This window comes from Fringilla coelebs (genome assembly GCF_963513975.1).
Source record: "Fringilla coelebs genome assembly, chromosome: 4".
NCBI classification, from domain to species: Eukaryota; Metazoa; Chordata; class Aves; order Passeriformes; family Fringillidae; genus Fringilla; species Fringilla coelebs.
Window position 1 is genome coordinate 56,738,636 of NC_140032.1, and position 17,871 is coordinate 56,756,506.

At 40.5% G+C, this 17,871-nt stretch overlaps 1 protein-coding gene across 4 annotated transcripts in view; it reads left to right on the forward strand.

The window, feature by feature from the left end:
* Window positions 1-380: 380 nt before the first annotated feature.
* PTPN13 (protein tyrosine phosphatase non-receptor type 13) overlaps window positions 381-17,871 on the forward strand; it is a 112,078-nt gene continuing 94,587 nt past the window's right edge. For 3 of the 4 annotated variants that reach the window (XM_084205011.1, XM_084205013.1, XM_084205014.1), the window contains exon 1: window positions 381-468. The gene's annotated coding sequence lies outside the window, so the exon portion shown is untranslated. Of the gene's footprint in view, window positions 469-606; window positions 732-17,871 lie in introns of those variants that run through there. The other variant, XM_084205012.1, reaches the window with a different exon arrangement.

The window sequence follows — 17,871 nt, forward strand, 5'->3', positions numbered from 1 at the left end:
GCGGAGCAAGACTTCCAGCTGAAGAGCCAAGGTCTGGGAGCAGCCACATCACCCCCGAGGAAAAAAAAAACCAAAAGAAAACAAAACCAAAAAACGCCTTTGGGGGCCAAGAACGGGGCTGAAGCTCGCCCCCAGGAGAGCCAGGTCCCGAGTCAATCCTGAAGTCGCCGCGGGCCTCTGGTCGGACCCTGAGGGCGGGAAGGGGCCGGGGCCGGGGCCGGTCGGGGCGCGGAGGGAGCGGGCGGAGCCGGGCGTGTGTCAGCATCTTCCCCGCCGCCCCGAGAGAGAGAGAGAGAGAAAAGAGGAGGCAGAGGGAGGGGAGGAAGGCGCGGCGCTCGGGGGCGGTGGGCGGTGCGCGCCCGCCTCCCCGCGCTGCTGGCGGCCCCGAGGGGCAGCGACCGGAGGAGCGCAGCGGGCAGCGGGAGCGCCGGGCCGGCGGGGCCGGGCGGCGGCGGTGCGAACCCGCAGGTACCGGGGCACCGGCAGGGGCGGCTGCGGGCCGGCCGCGCACAGCGGGAGGGAGGGAGGGAATGCGGAGGGCAGGAGGGAGCCGCGGGGCGGGGAGCGCCGCCGCTCCCGCCCTCTCCGCGCCGGGTCTGTCTGGCGGCCGGCGGGGAGGAGATGCTGCTCCTGGCTCCCAGCGCAGCCCTGCGCGGCCGCTCCGGGCGAAACTCCGCGCTGCTCGGCTCCCTCGCCGCCCTGCGAGCGCGGACGGCGGCTCCAGAGCGGCGGTAGGTGCGCGGCTCCGCTCCGAGCGGGGCAGCCATCCCGGCGACGGCCTCCGCCGAGCGGGGCTCTCCCGGAGGGAAGGGGGCTCTCCCGGAGGGACCGCCGCCGGTGGGCGTGTGAGCGCCTGGCTTTGGTTCTCGGACCGCGGCGGGGTGCGGGAGAGGTGAAGAGAGGCCGCACGCATCGGGGGGGTGGTGGTGCTCCCACCGGGACTCGCAGCCCCGGTGCCGTGGGGCCGGCCTGGGCGCTCGGCAGCAGCGGGACACGTTCCGCCGGCCGAGAAGGACTCGGGTTTGCCTGCGCCAGCCAAACAAAGCAGCCCCCGCGGCCCTCGGACTTGTTAACAGAGAGGAAACTTTTTCCTCATTAACGTTTTTGGAGGAGCAGAAATGAAGGATAAATCTGTTGGCCGGTGATGAGAAATAGCGTAGGTTTCATTGGCTTTTTATCTCCTAGCAATCGACACCTCCGCAGACCGCAGGATAATCTCTCTCATATTCTAGATTGTGTCATTCTCTTTAAATTGCATGTTTAAAACAACAAAGGCAGTGACTTCATAGGGAACCGCCAGGAGCTGTTCCGTACCCCTCCTGTTTACTGGGGAAACATTTGGGAACCGGTTTGGTTTTGTAGGTAGGATCAGAAGTAAATGTAGGACATGGAAACTGTAAGGTTGGTTGCAGGTAATCTGTGTCTAGCCATCTTATTAAGGTGTGAGTTTTGGAGAAGGGAATATGAAAGTCTTTGCATGTGGAACTAGCTGGGGCAGTAACCGTGATCAGTTCCTGAAACCTTTTCAGGGAAGAGGACGTGTTTTGTGAAACTGTGCAGCGAAACTGGGTCACAATGCACAGACATTTTCCTGAGGGTAGAACCTCATGTGAGAAAGCTGTCATTGAATATATACATTCCGAGGTGTCATGCCTCCCAGGTCATTAGTTTGGGCTCAGGTTGGTGAAAGGATGACGTTTGGTGCCCGTTCCTGAGCAGGACTGCTGTCGCTGTTCACATCAGAGCATCAGGCCTCTGACCGAATGTTGCCTGTCTGTCTTTGGATGGCCAGAAGTAGGATCTAAAGACATTTCTGCAAGTTAGAATCAGCCACGACAGAGGTACAAGTGAGAAAACAAACAGTTTGGGTCTTGTGCAAGAAATACTGATGAGGAAAGAGTAAATCTAGTCAGAGGATCTTTTGGTGGTGCAGTTACAACAGAATTTGCTACCACTCCTAATGGTATCAATTGGACATATCTGTTCAGCTTTCACATGCAGCAGATGTGTTTCACTTGGAGTGTCTTTTCTTTACCTGCCAACAAGCATGTCTTCCCATGAACAGTTCTAGAATTTAAGCTGTAATTGAAGGAAAGAAGAGAATGACAGCAAGAAAGAGGAAAAATATACAATCTAACTTTTAAAGATACTTTATTATTCATTTTTAACCTAACAACAGTGTTTGGTGAGTGGAAAGGCACACAATGTATTCCTTCCATAATTGGACTATTTTTTTCCTTTTGCTGTGCATGATAAAAAAAGAACCTTATTTAGATCAGGGCTTTTATATTGATTTTTTCCTAATCAGAGTGTGGTGGCTTGGTTTTTTTTTTAAGTTGAAGGTACAGTCAAAGTAAACACTTTCAAATATGCCAGATGTAAAAGGAGACAGGCTGTATCACAGGGTGTTGTTCTAAAAGCTTAATTAAAAAAAGCCTCTTAATTCCACGACTGTTGTTGAGTGGAATTGAAGGCTGTGAGAACCCCAGGCTCAAGGATATTTGAGTGGATGGAGGAGCGAGGAAGTATCTGTGTGAGAAGATTGGGCAGACTGTTAAAGCATAAGTGACTACACTGCATGTATTTTTCACCAGGATAACAGAGCCTGGTGAAAGGATGTGACCCAGTAGTTATATCCAGCTTCAGAGGCCCTTGAAAGTAAAAATGGACTGTGTGGATGAGTGGTAAAGAACCGCTGTGACTGTTCATCATGACCAGTGCTAACCTGTGCATAGCATTGTAACTTGTGTGAAGCATTGTCATTTTCAGTGCCTTGAAGGGAAGCAGTGAAGAAGTCCAGGAAAGGGAGGAGATTGCATTCCTGAGAGTGGGTAGTTACCAGGGCATAAATGTTACCTGTTCTGGTGGCAGGAAATTGTAGTGTCTTTGCTTTTTTTTTATCCTGATGGTGGGATTTTTTTCAGCCATATGGTTCATACAGACTGACTGTCACAGAGAAAGCCTGAAAGTAAAAATGCAGTCTTTTAGCTGTTCACTTCTTAAAGAGCACAATAGGGCAAATATTTTTATTTTACATCTGGAACAGAAATTATTTGGCACATAGCTATTTTTCTCCCAACCAAATGCAGGTATGAACAATAATAATTAGTGGTTGTATGGTACAATAAATCTTCCAAGTGCCTTCAAATCTTAATCAGCAAACCTTAATAGCATGCTATTCCTGCAAGGGAGGTAAGTAATTAGATAAAATGAGACTGGGCAGACTCTTAAATGCAGTTTATTGTTGAAGTGCCTGTCAGATTCACAAAGCTCTTCTTTATCACTGAGGTCTCTGAATGCTGCCATACTTGAATGGCTTCAAATATTTATATGTTGAAATACACGACATTATGGCCCAGAGGGCCTTGTTAGTATTGACATTCTCTTGTTCAAAGTTCTTCACAGTGAAGGACACCTTGTACTCAAGAGCCTCTGTAGTGGCTGTTCCAGAGCACCTGTGAAGACTTATTAACCTGAACAAGAGTAAGGTCAGCTCTTTAAGATTTTCCTTGGAAGGGCTTTCCAGTTTACTTGTGTGACAAGCCTAGAACCTTTAGTCCACTATGATGAAACTCAAAGTGATTTTGCAAGTAGTTTGTTAAAGCTAAGAACATTAGGTACTGCTGCATTTTTGGAAGGAGCATTGGTTATCAGCTCAATGGTCTGTCACTTTTTGTCCCTCTGCTCACAGAAAAAAATTGACTGGAATTTTACTGTTTCAAAGCGAGCTAGTCAGTGAGACTAAAAGATTGAAAAGCAAGTCCTGTTGTAGGGTGTCATGGTGCAGAAAATATTGGTAAGCAGTTGCCCCAAGCTGTCGCTTACCATGGGATAAGCGTGGATGGAAAGCTGTGAATACCAGGGTAAGTTAATGTTGTATGTCGCCAGTTAACTATTAATGAAATCTGTGCATCTGTAAAGAAGGGTGGAACTTCTGAAAGAAGTGTTTCCCAGCCCCACCTCCTCCTGAAGTACAGAGAAGGAAGCTGGCATTTACAGATGGGAAGGGCACAAGACGACTCTTTGGTGCTGTTTTTATTTCATCTGGGCTTCTCTTTGTCCTCTGCCACTTAAATACTTGGTGAGGAACCAGGCATATTCTTTGTGCATCATTATCTATTAAAATGTTTTCATAAAAGGCAATTAATTGAGTAGGTTGCCTTGGGACAATGATATGTCCTGTGAATTTGAAATCCAATTGGTTAGGATAGAGATCTGCTCCAGTTGTGACACTCTAGAAAGAATAACAGATGTGGGAAGGCTTTGTTCTCAGGGTTTCATTTGTCCTTTATCTTTTATGTGTAAATTTAATATGCCACAGAAATGTCTGCAAGTATTATGTCAAGAATTACAGGAGACCTTGTATTAAAACTGCTGATTTTTGATTGCTGGTATTTATAGGGAACACTGTAGTTTTGCAGGATGCTGAGTATTATTAAGGATTTACAGGTGGTAAGGTAATTAATGTCAGATTTAGGACTAGGTGCTGTGTTAGCTCCTGGTTTGTGCTTCAAACAATTGGTCATTAAATTTGGTGAGATGGGGCACTTGGAAAAGGGACAAAAGCTTTTTCTCCTGTTTTGCAGCTAAAATTAAAGCTCAGGGAGAACTGACTGACCTAAAAATGAGGAAAATTTAAGTGTACAAGTTTGAACTGAAGACAAACTTAATGAACTAATCTGTCAAGAACATCATGCTTTTTTAGCAGACTTTGAGACTTTTAATTTCTGTGTGATTCTGCCTTGTCAGCAGAAAGACATGGTTTTCTGGGGTATCATGGTTTCTTTGTCCAACTCTGGCTAAATTTTTGTGTGTGTATGTGTGTTTCTTGGAGGATGTCTTCCTAAAGAGCATTTGTCTGTATCTGTGGGAGAAATATGGGTGGGAGCATTCTATAGAGCCGCCTGAAATTTTTGAAAGTGAATCTGAAGATGGCTTTCATGTGGTGTTGACATCTTCTCTGAGTATTTGTATGTAGTGTGGGTACTTGGCTTCAGGCTTGTGCAGAGGGGTACATTGGAAATGGTGTATCTGAAGTCTGGCTTATTTAGAAAAGTAGATCTGGAGCTGGAAGTCTTTATGGGTGATTTTTCTTGAGCAGTGCTGTTGCAGGTAACTTATATTTGTGCTGTAAGCTTGAAATTGATGCTGAGCTTGTTAGGAAACACCCCTGTTTATTTCTCAAGTAAAAGAACTTAAGAGGCTTTTTCCTATTAGACTTTTCCTTGAAAGCCAGTTTTGTTTGTTGAGGGGAGAAGAGTGTTGAAGCATACGAATTCCTGATTTTTTGATGCGCTTTTCATCATGGTGAAAGCTGGATAAATCAGTGGAATTACTAGGTTCTTGTGTGTTTCACATCTAGTTTGACAGCAGCTGTTAAAGCTTTTTTGGTTATCTCTGTATATGTATACAGGTGCAGCTGATGTTCTCTAGCAGGCAGATGACAGTAATCTTCCAGGCACATTCCAGGATATCCTTGTGTGTTGGAATCTTAGCACCATGCTGTGTGCTGTATGAAACTGACAATAAATACTAGTTCATTGCAGTAGCACAATTACGCCAATGTTGTTGAAATTGTTGCATTTTTTGTTGACTTAAATGCCGTTTCAGAATTGGCATTGAAAGGCATAAAGATTTGTTAATGTAAACAATTTTTGTAGCAAAATTGCATGCTTGGAGATGGAAGCTTCTCTGAATCTTGCGTCTGTTCTATAGTCTGTTTTTACTTTTATTCAAGTTACAGCCAGTGTTCTAATCATGTAGTGGGCAGGCCCTCAAAACCTGTTAGAGAAGGTTTAGAAAGAAAGAGAAGGTTTAGAAAACCTGTTAGAAGGTTAGAGAAAAAACCCAAGGAACTGAGTGCAAAGGTTTTCTAAGTTATTGCTGAGTGCAGACAGAACAGGGTTTATCTCATAATCTCTAGGGGTATAGACAATTTATGTCCTTGTTTGCACAGGGGAATTGGTTCCCAGTGATTAATTTTATGCTTCAGATAAGGATTTTTCCCTTTTAATATTAATTTCTTCAGCATCTCAATAGCATGGGCATATTGCACTGTGTTTTTTTCAGTTTTCAGATGGACATGAATGGCTACATGGAGGGAATAAAAACCCACCCCAATAAACCTGTGACGCACATGGTTCCAGGGCTTTCTTAGGGTCACCAGGGAAAGGTAATGGGACTTGACTCATAAAACCTTGTCTGTTTTACCCTGTAGAACATTGTTGTTGAAATATTAACTACAAAATTTCAAACTTGTAAGCAACCTTCTTTAGTGTTGAAATGTGTTCCATCTTTATTGTTGGGACTGTTGACATTTTCTGCTAACCACTTCTATATATTGTTATTTTAAAAAATGAAATAAATGACTAAAGACAGAGCTAAATTAAAGTCTGAAACTTCAGTTGTTAGAAGTAGTTATGATTCCTGGCAAAGTCATGCCTGGTTTAAATAGTGATAGATTTGGACTTGGATATTGCCTTAAGCAATAGAGGGATGAAAAAATGAAACATGTGGATATTTAACCATGTCATACATAGACAGTCTAACTTTTCTACCTAGTCTGCTTATCAGGGTATCAGTGCTGTAAAATATCTTGCTAAGTTTTCTTCTCTCACCACAATTCATCAAGGGCCAGCATTATGCTATTACTGATTTTACCCATTTCTCTCTTCACAGAATTTAATGTTTCAACAGAGAAAAGATAGAGAAGGGAAATGGAGCAGAAGTTTGGCCCTTTAGTACCTTTACTGTAAAGTCAGAAAATCCCCTCCTAGTGCTTAGGATTATGACCAGTGGAATAATAGCTCTCTTTTCTCAAGTCAGTGCAAAAGCTGTATTTGCCTTCAGTGAATTAACTTGGGAGTTTGAATCCAGGCAAGCAAGTGGTCGATAGGATGGTCCAAGTGCTGCTTTTATGCTTGGCTTTTTCATGGCAGTGAGAAACAGCACGCATGGTGCTTGGAGAGACATCTCTGTAGGATGTGTCACTGACTGGGCAATTGTGTGGTTAAGTTTATGTGGAGCTATCCTTCCAGCAGCCTAATTAAAGACTGTGTGTAACTTCCTTAAATGGGATGCTTCAACAGGTGATAAGTACTGGTTTCTCCTTCAGAGGATTTGTTGTGGTATGTCTTTCAAGTGCCTTAATATGTTTTAACCATTTTTCAGTGATTGAGGTGCATTTTCTGTTGGTTCTTCTGAAGCCAGTTTGCTCTCAACTTCTCTAACTCTTGAAATTGGACTTCTTCACATTAATTTGACATTTAGAAAATAAGAGAGTACTGCCTGTATGCATGCATTATGTAGAGATTTATTTGTTAATAAGCTCCCTGTGCACTTTTTGGTAAAGGATTTATCTTGGGTAGGTTTGTAGGAGGAAAGAGATTCTATCCAGCCTTCATAGACTCTGTATTTTAGAATTTTCATGTAACTTCAATCATCCTTTGTGTTCTTAGACCACTGCCTTGCACCTGAAGGGCTTTCCTCTTAACCATTAGAGTCAGAGCTTCAGAAACACTTGCACAAACATTCAACTTATTAATTAGTATTAGAAAACTATACAGAAAGTGGCAGCAAAAAATAATAGCGCATCTAATGAATCCACTGAAATATTAAAAAAAATGTCTTGCAGTCTAGGGAAAACTTAAATTTTGATGATATTTTTCCATAAAAATAACTTTGACATTTATGGTTGGTGTCTGAATTGGTACACCCTGAAGAGCAATGAGGCTCTCCCTACTAACTTCACTGGAAATTGGAGTGGATTGAAAGCGGAGTGCAAATGCTATTGACATCCTTATTGATACAGAACATTGCAGTACGTGTCTGTATGTCCATAAATTAACAGTGCTCTGTACAAGAAGAGCAGTTGTGGGCTGTCAAATGGCTTGTATCTGAAAAAGGAAGAAATTATTTTGTAAGGTAACAAGAATACCTGTAAAGCACCTGGAAAATTTTGACCTAGGTCTAGCTTGTGAAAACTGATAGAAAACCATTACCTTTTGGAGGAGCACAGAGTCTGGAACAAAAGAAAGGTGGGGTAAAGAAGTGGGGGCAGAAAGAAAGGGTTGGGCTCATTCAAGATGTGCTGGCACACCTTCAGTTCTATCTAGTTCAGATTTATGGGCTTTGCAAAAATGTCCTTATCTCGTGTGCTGGTGGTGGAGGCTTCTTTGAGCCGAGGCTTCTTCCTCATAAAGATTGGGATGAGTTTTCAGGCCTTCATAGCTGCAAGTACTTTTGGTGTTCCCAGCTTAGTGGTTATGTTTAAGGTTTTCAAGGGTTAATAATTACCTGATTTCTATCTTGTGATTTTTATTTGTTTGTTTTCTTGGTTTTTTGTAGGTTATTTAGAACTGTTTATCCTCTTACCCCTTTTTATTTGTAAGGTTGTTCAGACTCTGAAAATAAGAAGTTTGTCTGGGAAGTCTTGTTACAGTGATCTATTTAATAAGATTTGCAAAAAATATATGCTATAAGTTTCTCAAGAACCCCAAAACTTTAGACTTAGATTTCCTGAAAGAAGTTTCTTCTGATGCTATCGGACAAGGCTTAGCAATCAAGCTAATAGTAAAGAACCTTAAATTTTGAACAGCTCCTTTTTATAGTGTGCCCTGTCATTGAATCCCTTGAATGACCTTAATAAAGAATTTAAAGATTATCTGATTAGAAAAGATTTGCTAGCTGGCAGTGCTGAAAGTTTGTTTCATCAGAAATATAGACTCATTTATTGAGTGGTTTGCAGTTAGGTTATCACATGTGTGGATAACATGGAGCAGCCAAATCAGCCCGGAGCTTTAAGCACATGGGCTAACACGTAGAACTGAATTACTGAAATAGCTGTGTAAAGCTCCTTTATGTCAATTTAAAATGTGTGTGCTCACCATGATTGGCACAAGACTTGGGTGTTTCAGAAGTGTGATGCATTATAAAAATTGTCTTTTTAAAAAATTATTAATTTTTAGATCTTTTCTGATACTATTGTATCACATTAGTTTGCTTCAATCTATTGCCAAACAGTTTTGGTAAGAATAATTTTTCTGCTTTTCCTTCATCTCTGACCTGGTTCTATCCTCTGTGTATTTGAGGAATATAGTGTGTAAAGGAAGAAAACTTTAAGCTGGGTTTTTGTTGTTTTGTCACAAAATACTAAGGAAAATCCTAAAAATGGTTTTATAATAATTTTGAAATTCCATATCCATGCAATTCTTTAAGAAGAGAAAATATTCAGTATGCTGGAAGATTTATTGCTTTTGTTGGAAGAAACCATTTTCTGTTCTTTTTGATAGCTGCAAACAATTACTGGTGTTTAGTAAAAGTCAGGCAACTTTGAGGCATGACTGGATTCTTCAAGACCTTTAGCATGTTCTTTTCTAGTGAAATTTGAGAAGTAAGTTGCTGTCTTACAGCAAACAAAAGAAAATACTCTTTGTGAACTGCTTAATTGCAGCTGTGTTACTGGAACAAAATGTCATGTGGGGGGAAAGTGTAAATGTGCTCAGAAGGGGATTAGAGAAGTTAACAGAACAGAGACCATTAGTGACTATTAGATTTGACTGTGCAGCTTGAGCTCAGGAGCTCAATAAACTGGTGATTGCCAGGAAAGGGGATGGGAGAGCTGGCCTGATCCAGTTTAGTTCTTGTACTAAACATTGCTGAAGTTTCTGAAACCACAGAAATTGGAAGCTCTTCCAAACTGAGAACTTCTTTAAACCTTTTAAAAAAAAGCCCAAAAACTTAATAAGAAATCTTTTGTGATCTGCCTCTGAAGCTCATGTGTGAGCAGATGGGCTTGACTTGATGTTCAGAGAAGAACAGCTGTCTGGTTCCAGCTGCAATTCCTTCCTGGTGTTTTCATCCTTTGTCTCTTGGAATCTGTATTCCCTTTTGTTCAGATTGCTCAAGGAGGGAATAAATGATGGATGGTCAAGGGAATTCGGGGAATTAATTTTCATGCATGTGACTCTTTAAGAGTAAAATAGCTGCTCATGAAGAAAGGAGAGAAAGGAACACTTTGGTGATATCACAGTTTAGGTTGTAGTTTTAGTTGTTGAACAGGAAAGTGAAAATATACTACTAGGTAAAATGGTAAAATATGTAAGCAAATTGTCATTTTAAATGGCATTGCATGAAAAGTACAACAGAAACCAACTTGTGGAGACATAAATAACTGGATTCCTTTTACAGATGAGAAACATGTTACTTAAGAAGGGAAGGACATGCTGTGTAAGAGGCAATTTTTGGTCTTTCTTCCCTCAACATTAGATTCTTGTACTCTCTTGATATTACTTTGTGTGCTGTGTGTGCTCTTTGGCTGTCCACAGAGTAGGTGAACAGAGCATTTTTCAGTACAAAGCCCTTAGTTTTGAGATTGTCAGACATTGAAGGAATTTGTGTCTTCAACTGCTCAGTATTAGTGAGCAGAACAGAATCAGCAAATTGAATTTAATGTGATATGTGGCAATTTCCCTGGTGCTTGCACAGTGCAGAATACAGTTTGCAATGTTCTAGAAAATATTTTTGTACCTGACATGAACTGAACTCTTTGATATGCACGTTAATTATCACCGATTCTGTCCCACCCGTTGTCTTTGCTTTGAGAATATTAAAGAGCTGAAGATCACAGAATTTAACTTTTCACTGTAATATGAACTGCTGGTTGGGAAGTCTGCTGCTGATGCAAAATCAGCATGTTCTGCTTCCCTCTTCAGTGGTTTTGGAGAAATGGAAGAGAAACTATTGCCTGTCTAGACTTTAATAGGTTATACATATATATTTATTTTTTTTAATGTAGACAACATTCATTTCAAGGCTTATGATGTATTTTCAGTGAAAGGCTATAAATGCCAGTTAGAAAAAAACTAGCAACAAACAACACAAAGTTTGTGCCAAGAAGTAATATGCATCTAAAAAGAGCTATTGCTTTTTACAATAGTTTTGGAGCCTCAAAGTATAAAGTCTTCCAGCTCTTTTCAAAGAATTTGTGGAGTTCAGATTTTGCTGTGTGAAAAAAGCTCTACTTAGTCACCAGCAGGCTCCTGGGTATATAAAGCAGCTGTAAAGTGTGTTTGACATCTGGGTTGGGAAATTTTGGGTTTCTTTCACCTTCCTTTTTTCTCCATTCCCATCTACCAATGGGAGAAATTGGGATGGTTTTTATTACCTCTTTGTAGACTGATGATCTAAAATCAAGGGTGAAGCCTTAAGCAACCTCTATGCAAGTAATTATTGTAAAAGATCCCTAGAAAATGGGAGAAGTCACTCATCATCATGGTAGGAAGCAAAGTATAAGTTAATAATGCCAGCTGTCTTCAGTTAAAGTTTTGCCAAAACTCAAAATTTTAATCTCTACCTTTAAAAATGCAGGTTGTGAATGGTTCTATACATTTATTTCCCCTGAATAACTGGGTTAATACAGTGTCTAGGTACATGGATGAAAAAAGGTCAGTAGTGTAAAACCAAGTGGTAAAGCAACTTGTGGAGGAAAAAGTACTTTTCTTCTGGAATTGATTAGTAATGGTCCACCGAATCCCTTAATTTTGCCAGCAAGGCTTGGTATCTATAATAATTTATCAGTTAATTTTTCTTGTGTGAAAGTTTCTGTTCCTGACTGCTCCTTTGTCTGTAAGCTGGTATTTTTTCCTTGGCTAAAACAGCCTGTGTGTGCTTTAGTGCAGGCACACTCTCTGTTCTTCTCTCTCAGCTCTCTGATGAAGTCTTGGTTCCAGCTTTTGTGCACAGTGAGGAACCCATGGATCACTTCCCATGTGGACTGAGATAATACATTTTCCTGTCTCTAAGATTTCCATCTCCAGACTATAAAATTTTCTTCCACCCCTCCTTTTTTAATTTCCTCCTTGCATCTTTACACTAATACCAAATTGGGTGTTTCTATAAGTGGTGAACACTTGATGCTTCTCATTGATTGCTGCTACTGCTTTTTCTCAGGTTAAGTGTGTATGCAACTTGAGGTAAACCAGTACAACTGGTCCAGTTTGATAAACTCTCATTCAAATTCAGTATTTTGTAAGCAAAGTTTATGGGAGGATGTTTTGAAACTATTGGTTAAACATTTGAAAGTTTTGAAATCTGTTTCAGACTACTCTCCAAGTTGTATTTTTAAAATGTTGCATTTATGATTTTTCTATGTTGATGTATCAATGAATAATCTCCAAAGTATTTAGCTAGCAATGAAAGATAGAAATGGAAGTTGAAGAGGTTCAGCCCATGGATTTTTTTGCACATTTGTGAAAATTTTTTCATAAAAGCTGAATTTTCTCCTAGGAGTTAATGCCATTTATATACTGAAAATGTAAGTAATGCTTTTTAAATAATATACCCATTTTTTTAAGCTTGCAAGTATAAAAAATGAAATACTAAAGTCAGGACTGGAAGAAAATTTGGATTGTTGTCAAAGTTCTAGACATACATGGAAAGGATGAAACTTGGTACATTGTATGCAGACTAGATTATGTAAAACTTGAGCTCTAATGTTTTGAAGGGAGGATATTTTTTAGTGTCAGGTTTTTCTGTTTATTTGAGGCGGTTGTAGTTACTGTATTCTTGGGTCTCCATGCAGTAACAGTTCAGAGTTAAGCTGTGGTACATAGTATCATCAAATTGATTGTGAAGGCAGCAAAGTTTGATGCATTCTTTAGCTGGTCTAACTCCCTTTGGGCCAGTTGTATGAATAAAAGATTCAAGGATTGCTGTTATATTATCCTTCTATTCTCCTTTCACTTAATCCCTCTCTGGGCAATGGCTTCAGAGATTAATGTGACCTTCTGCTTGGTTCTGTTCCAATACAGCAAATAAAATTTGTACATGGGCAGTACCTGTGTATGTCCTCACTCTGACTAACTTTCCATTGCTATATGTAGGAATGTTCTTCAAAGAAAAGGAAAGAAGGATGATGCTGTGAATCACTTCCCTCTCAGTTTGTAGGCCTGTAGAGGAAAAGTTTCTGCTAGTTTGCCTTTGTTATGCAGCCCAAGGGTGTAATATGGATTTTTGTCCTTCTAATATGAATGTTTATCATCCAGACAAAGCAAAACTTCCCAGAACTCTGAGGGTTCTTTTGGTGATAGCAGGCTTGGTATTATGTCATGGGAGGAGGTGCTGCTGTCTTGTTTTTCCTGTTTTTTTGGCAATGGCATCTTCTGTAGCTTGTTCTGTCCTGTAATCTGTCCAAGTACCAAAACATTATGGAGTGCAGATAGTGATCGGATGGAGTTCTTTGTCCATTCTGGTGTGTGAAGCTAAATCAGATCTGTTACATCTCTGACTATCTGTCTTTGCAATAGATCAGGCTGTCTGTTTTGTGTGGAAGGTCTGCTGAGGAGTTGTAGAAATCACTCTTGCAGGTTTTTCATGCTGCTGTCAAATGATACTGAGACTTCTTTGTGGTGAGGATCTTTCTCTACACTCCACATCCCATTCAATTTCTTGGCTCAGAAACCATAAACTTGGTAAGCATTTGAAGCTGGGCAGAAATAGCAAGTAGGTGAATCTCTTGTGAAAGAGAAATGCCAAGTTTTCCCAGCTAACAGGAAATGGACTAATAATCACACCACCTTTGAGGGCAGTTACGCCACGGAGAATATCGTGGCTGTAGGACTGAATAAATCATGCGTAACCGCTGAATTTAAGATGAATCATAAATTGGATGTGTGTTAGAAATTTGTTCAAGGGACAATATAGTCAATTTAACAATTGTTCAGTTGTAAACACATACTGAATCATGCAGTATATAATTATATATTTTTCTGAAGTGTGGGGAGCAGAGTGGCAGGCTGAGGGACTCGAGTTAACTGGTCAGGTTCTGATTAACCCATATGATTTTGGCACAAAGCCATATGTGCTGTGTCAACTCATGTTTTGAAGGAAGATCATGATTTCCTAACCATAGGCATTCCAAGTCTTCAAGTGGCTTTGTCTACTAATTAATCTGGAGCTAAAACCTCCTAATTGCAGGATTTAAACTAGACAGTATAAGCTGCTCGGGAAGGTTTTGGACTCCATAAAGAGCTCATTTAAAAAACAAGTTTCCATGACCAAAAATCTCCATGTTTTATGTGGAATCTTTGAACTGATGGCTGTCTCTGGACATGCTGCTAAATAGTTGTCACACAGACCATGCTGTTCTCAGTACTTGGTGTATGCCACACCTAAAGATTTGAGTGGGTGAAAAATAGGTAAATTTTGATGTACGCTGTCATTTGCAGGAAATGGATCAGCAATGGATGGTTGGATAAAGAAAATCTGCCTTTAAAATCCTTTTTTTTTTTTCAATATTTGCAAGATGGCTGTGGGTAATATGCTTAAAGACCCTGCTAATAATAGACTTAACAGAGAAGTCAAAGAACTTTGGAAATGCTGAAATATGAAATCACCAGCAGCAGGAAATTGAGAATTTAGGGAAATCCTGTAATGACCCCATAGGGAATAATATCCTTCATGTAAATATTTTCTTCCATTTTCTGGGCAGTGGGTCTGTTTCCCAGCATGGAAGAGTACACAGCATATTTTCTGCTTGCTCTCAGATTTCTAAGTGCTCTGTAAATTGGTTACTGGTTGAGAGTGTAGATGCAGAGACCAAGCACAGCTTTAGTCTTAAATTCATTTCTGTATGCTTGAGTATGGAAGTGGAGAAAGAAGGGATCTGCAGTCTGAGAGGAGAAATGATCACCTTGTGATGTGGAAACAGTTCCTGTGGGACAAGCAGGTGTTAGGCAGAAGAAGAGATCTCCATGTTTGCACTGTGTGCATTTAACTCGGAGGTCTGGTATCTTCTGTATTATGGTTTAACCAAATACTGTTTCATCCAAGGTGTGTTGGACCTTATTGGTAGGTCACCTAAATTACATTACACAGACAGATTCTCAGTTACTGGGGGAAAAACTGAGATGTATCCTATTCAAGGACAATTTCCAACAGCCTGCTCTTCAGCTCAGCATCTCTGAAAGAAAAATATCTTTCCTATCACTTGAACAGCAATTAAGTGCTTTCAAGATAGAGCAGTTGACTAGATTATTTTTTTCCTCTGGAAAATGAGTTGCTTATGAAGAAAAGGAAGTGCTGTGAAGTCTCTTATGAGGACAGGGGTTTTTAAAGATGACTGATGCTTTTGAAGTTCTTTGCAGGAAATGGTTGGTGCTGCTCTTGCAATATCAATACCCTGTGTCTGTCTGTGCATGTAGAGTGAAGAGCTAGTTTCTGGACAGATGGAGGCCTCTTACTAGAGTTGCAGTCCATCTGCTGGTATCAAATCTGTTTTTCCAAATGCTTACAGAATCTTATTTAAATCTGCCTTGGCCAAAACCTTTAATAGGCTTTAGGGACCCTCTAACAAGGCTTTCAGGTAGTTCATGTTGATTCTCAAAATAGATCAGTGTTCCTGCCCATTTGTAACCCTCTTTGTCCTTCAGGGCTTTTCTCTTGTCCTTCAGCAGAAACATAAAACAGAAGTGAAATATTTGGTCTTTATGGAGAAGATGCATGCACCCACACATTTTATATAGATAGTGGGGAACACATGCATGTGTGGGGACATGCACACACTCTCTCTCAACATGAGTGGGCACTGTCGAAAGCAGATCCTTCCTAAAGGCTGACAGACATAAAGTGCAGCGAGCCAGGTGTGTAGTGACATTTGCCAGTGCTTCTCATTTCCTTGGAATCATCCTTCCTTCATTTGAGGCAGCATGGACAAGTCAAATCCAGCCAGCTGCCTGTTCACATCTCTGCCATTCCCTTGGAGTGTTCTTGTTTCCTGATGAGGCACCAGGGCATTGTCAGTTATGCTTCTCAATTGGAGTATATGAAGTTGTTTTACAAGATTAGTCACTGATTCCCCTGCTTAAATCTTTGTAAAGGTTTTCACACCTAATAGGAGGATAACAAATCACAGGCATTTTAAATTGTATTTTCATGCATGTAAAAAAGTGTAAATCTCACACCTTGTAGTACCATGTCTGAATAGAGAGGCTCTCTGTCTGAGAGCAAAATTACTTTTTTTCTTCTGTTACAGAGCAGTGAGGAAAATGAAGTACTCTTTGAATGAGACTTGATATTTGCTATTGCGCTTGAATTAGCATTTTTTTCAACTTACAGGAAAGCTGAGCAAGAATCTCTCAGCTTATGCTTTGGTCCTAGAGACACAGATTTTCTTGTGTGTACAGTTCTTGACAGCTGAAATGTAGGCCTCTGTTCCATCTTGTCTGTTTTTCAGTCTAGAAATTCAGACTTTCACAATAATAATTAGTCATCACTTGTGTGAATAATAGCTTTACTCCCAGACAGTGAGTTCACAGATAAGATATCCATGGTGTTATCTATCTGCAGACCTTGTAATGTTCTGTTTCTTATACCATATCTCCCTTTTTTTTTCCCCCAGAAATGAACCTAAGAAATCATAACTGTCTGAGAAGGCAACTCACCTTTTTTTTTTCTTTTCTGCTGCAACTTCTGTGTCGTAGAGCATATGTAATTGCTTAAGGAAATCTAAATTTTCCAGGAGCTGGAAATATTACTTCTTTGAGCATCAAAGACTGAAGACTTGGTGCACAGTAGACCCTCCAGATGATATTTCTCCATCAGTAATTATTTGGACTCATCAACTATTTTCACCAAGTCACAGGCAGAAAAAATCGTGTGTGAGGATGTAGTTCAGCTTAGGGCATCAGGTAAGAAAGCCATTACAAATATTGGAGTATTAGTAAGAAACGAGTAGCTGCAGAGGATGCTGGCTGGATAGTAACTGTTAAATTGGTTGGATTTCTTTTTTTTTTCATTTTCATGGCAAAACCCAGAGAAACACACAAGTGCAGTTTAGTAGAAATATGGTAAGTGGGGTGGTCCATGTGGGAGTTTGTCAGCTCTCAAATTGAATGTGCGCTTAAAACTCCTGGTGTTTTAGCAGTGCAACTTTTTTACCTGTATACATCTGAGGTAAAGCACTGCTGGAGGAATCAAATGAAGGTAGATGTCATTCAGACTTCATTCTGTTATTCAGCCAGTTTTATCTGCATTGTTGAATATGATTTCCCTTCCAGGGAGGACCTGAGGTAGCTGTTAGTATGAACTGTCCTCTGAATACCAGGGGTTTTTTTCTGGTTGAGTACACCAGTCAGCAGCTCTCTCTTTTCTCATGAGTGTGTAAGGATGCTGCTTTCAAATGAAGAACACAAACCTTATTTCTGAATCCATTGCATTCTTAACTAGTACCATACATGAGCTCATTTTTAACCATGGAAAAACTGCTTTGGTATGCCATAGTGGTATATCTTCTGTGCTGATTTCTTTTTCCAAAGTGTCTGATAGTCAAATATAAACAAAGATTGTTTTGCTCAGATCCACCTTTTGCCCATGAAAGGAAGAAATCTCAAAACCCAAGTGAACCATGTAGTTTACTCGACAGCCTAAAAAGCCATTTGTGGAAGGATTGGATGTGAAGATACAGAATTAAAGTCAGACTTTGAAATAACATATGGTAGGGTCAGTCTTTACACTTTTTAAGAGTATGTTGACTTCTACATTATTTACAAATATGGTGCAAACCTAGCACTTTTCTTTATGACTAAGGTTGGTGGGTGCTAATGCTTCCCCCAGTATTGTAGCATGTTAACTTATTATTTTTGTACCTGTCTGAAGGACTTTCAAGTGCAACATCCAAGAAAATAGAGAACTCTTGGTCACTTGGCTTAATTTTTTGCTGATCCAGTTGTGCTGCCTTTGTGACACTGATTATTACATTACTGCAAGGGGACTGCCCTACCAAGAAGAGGCATTTTTAAAGGAAGATACCATTCTCTGTTACTGAGACTGAAAGGATTCTAACAGAATTTGAGCCCTTTGGAACTAGAGAATTTG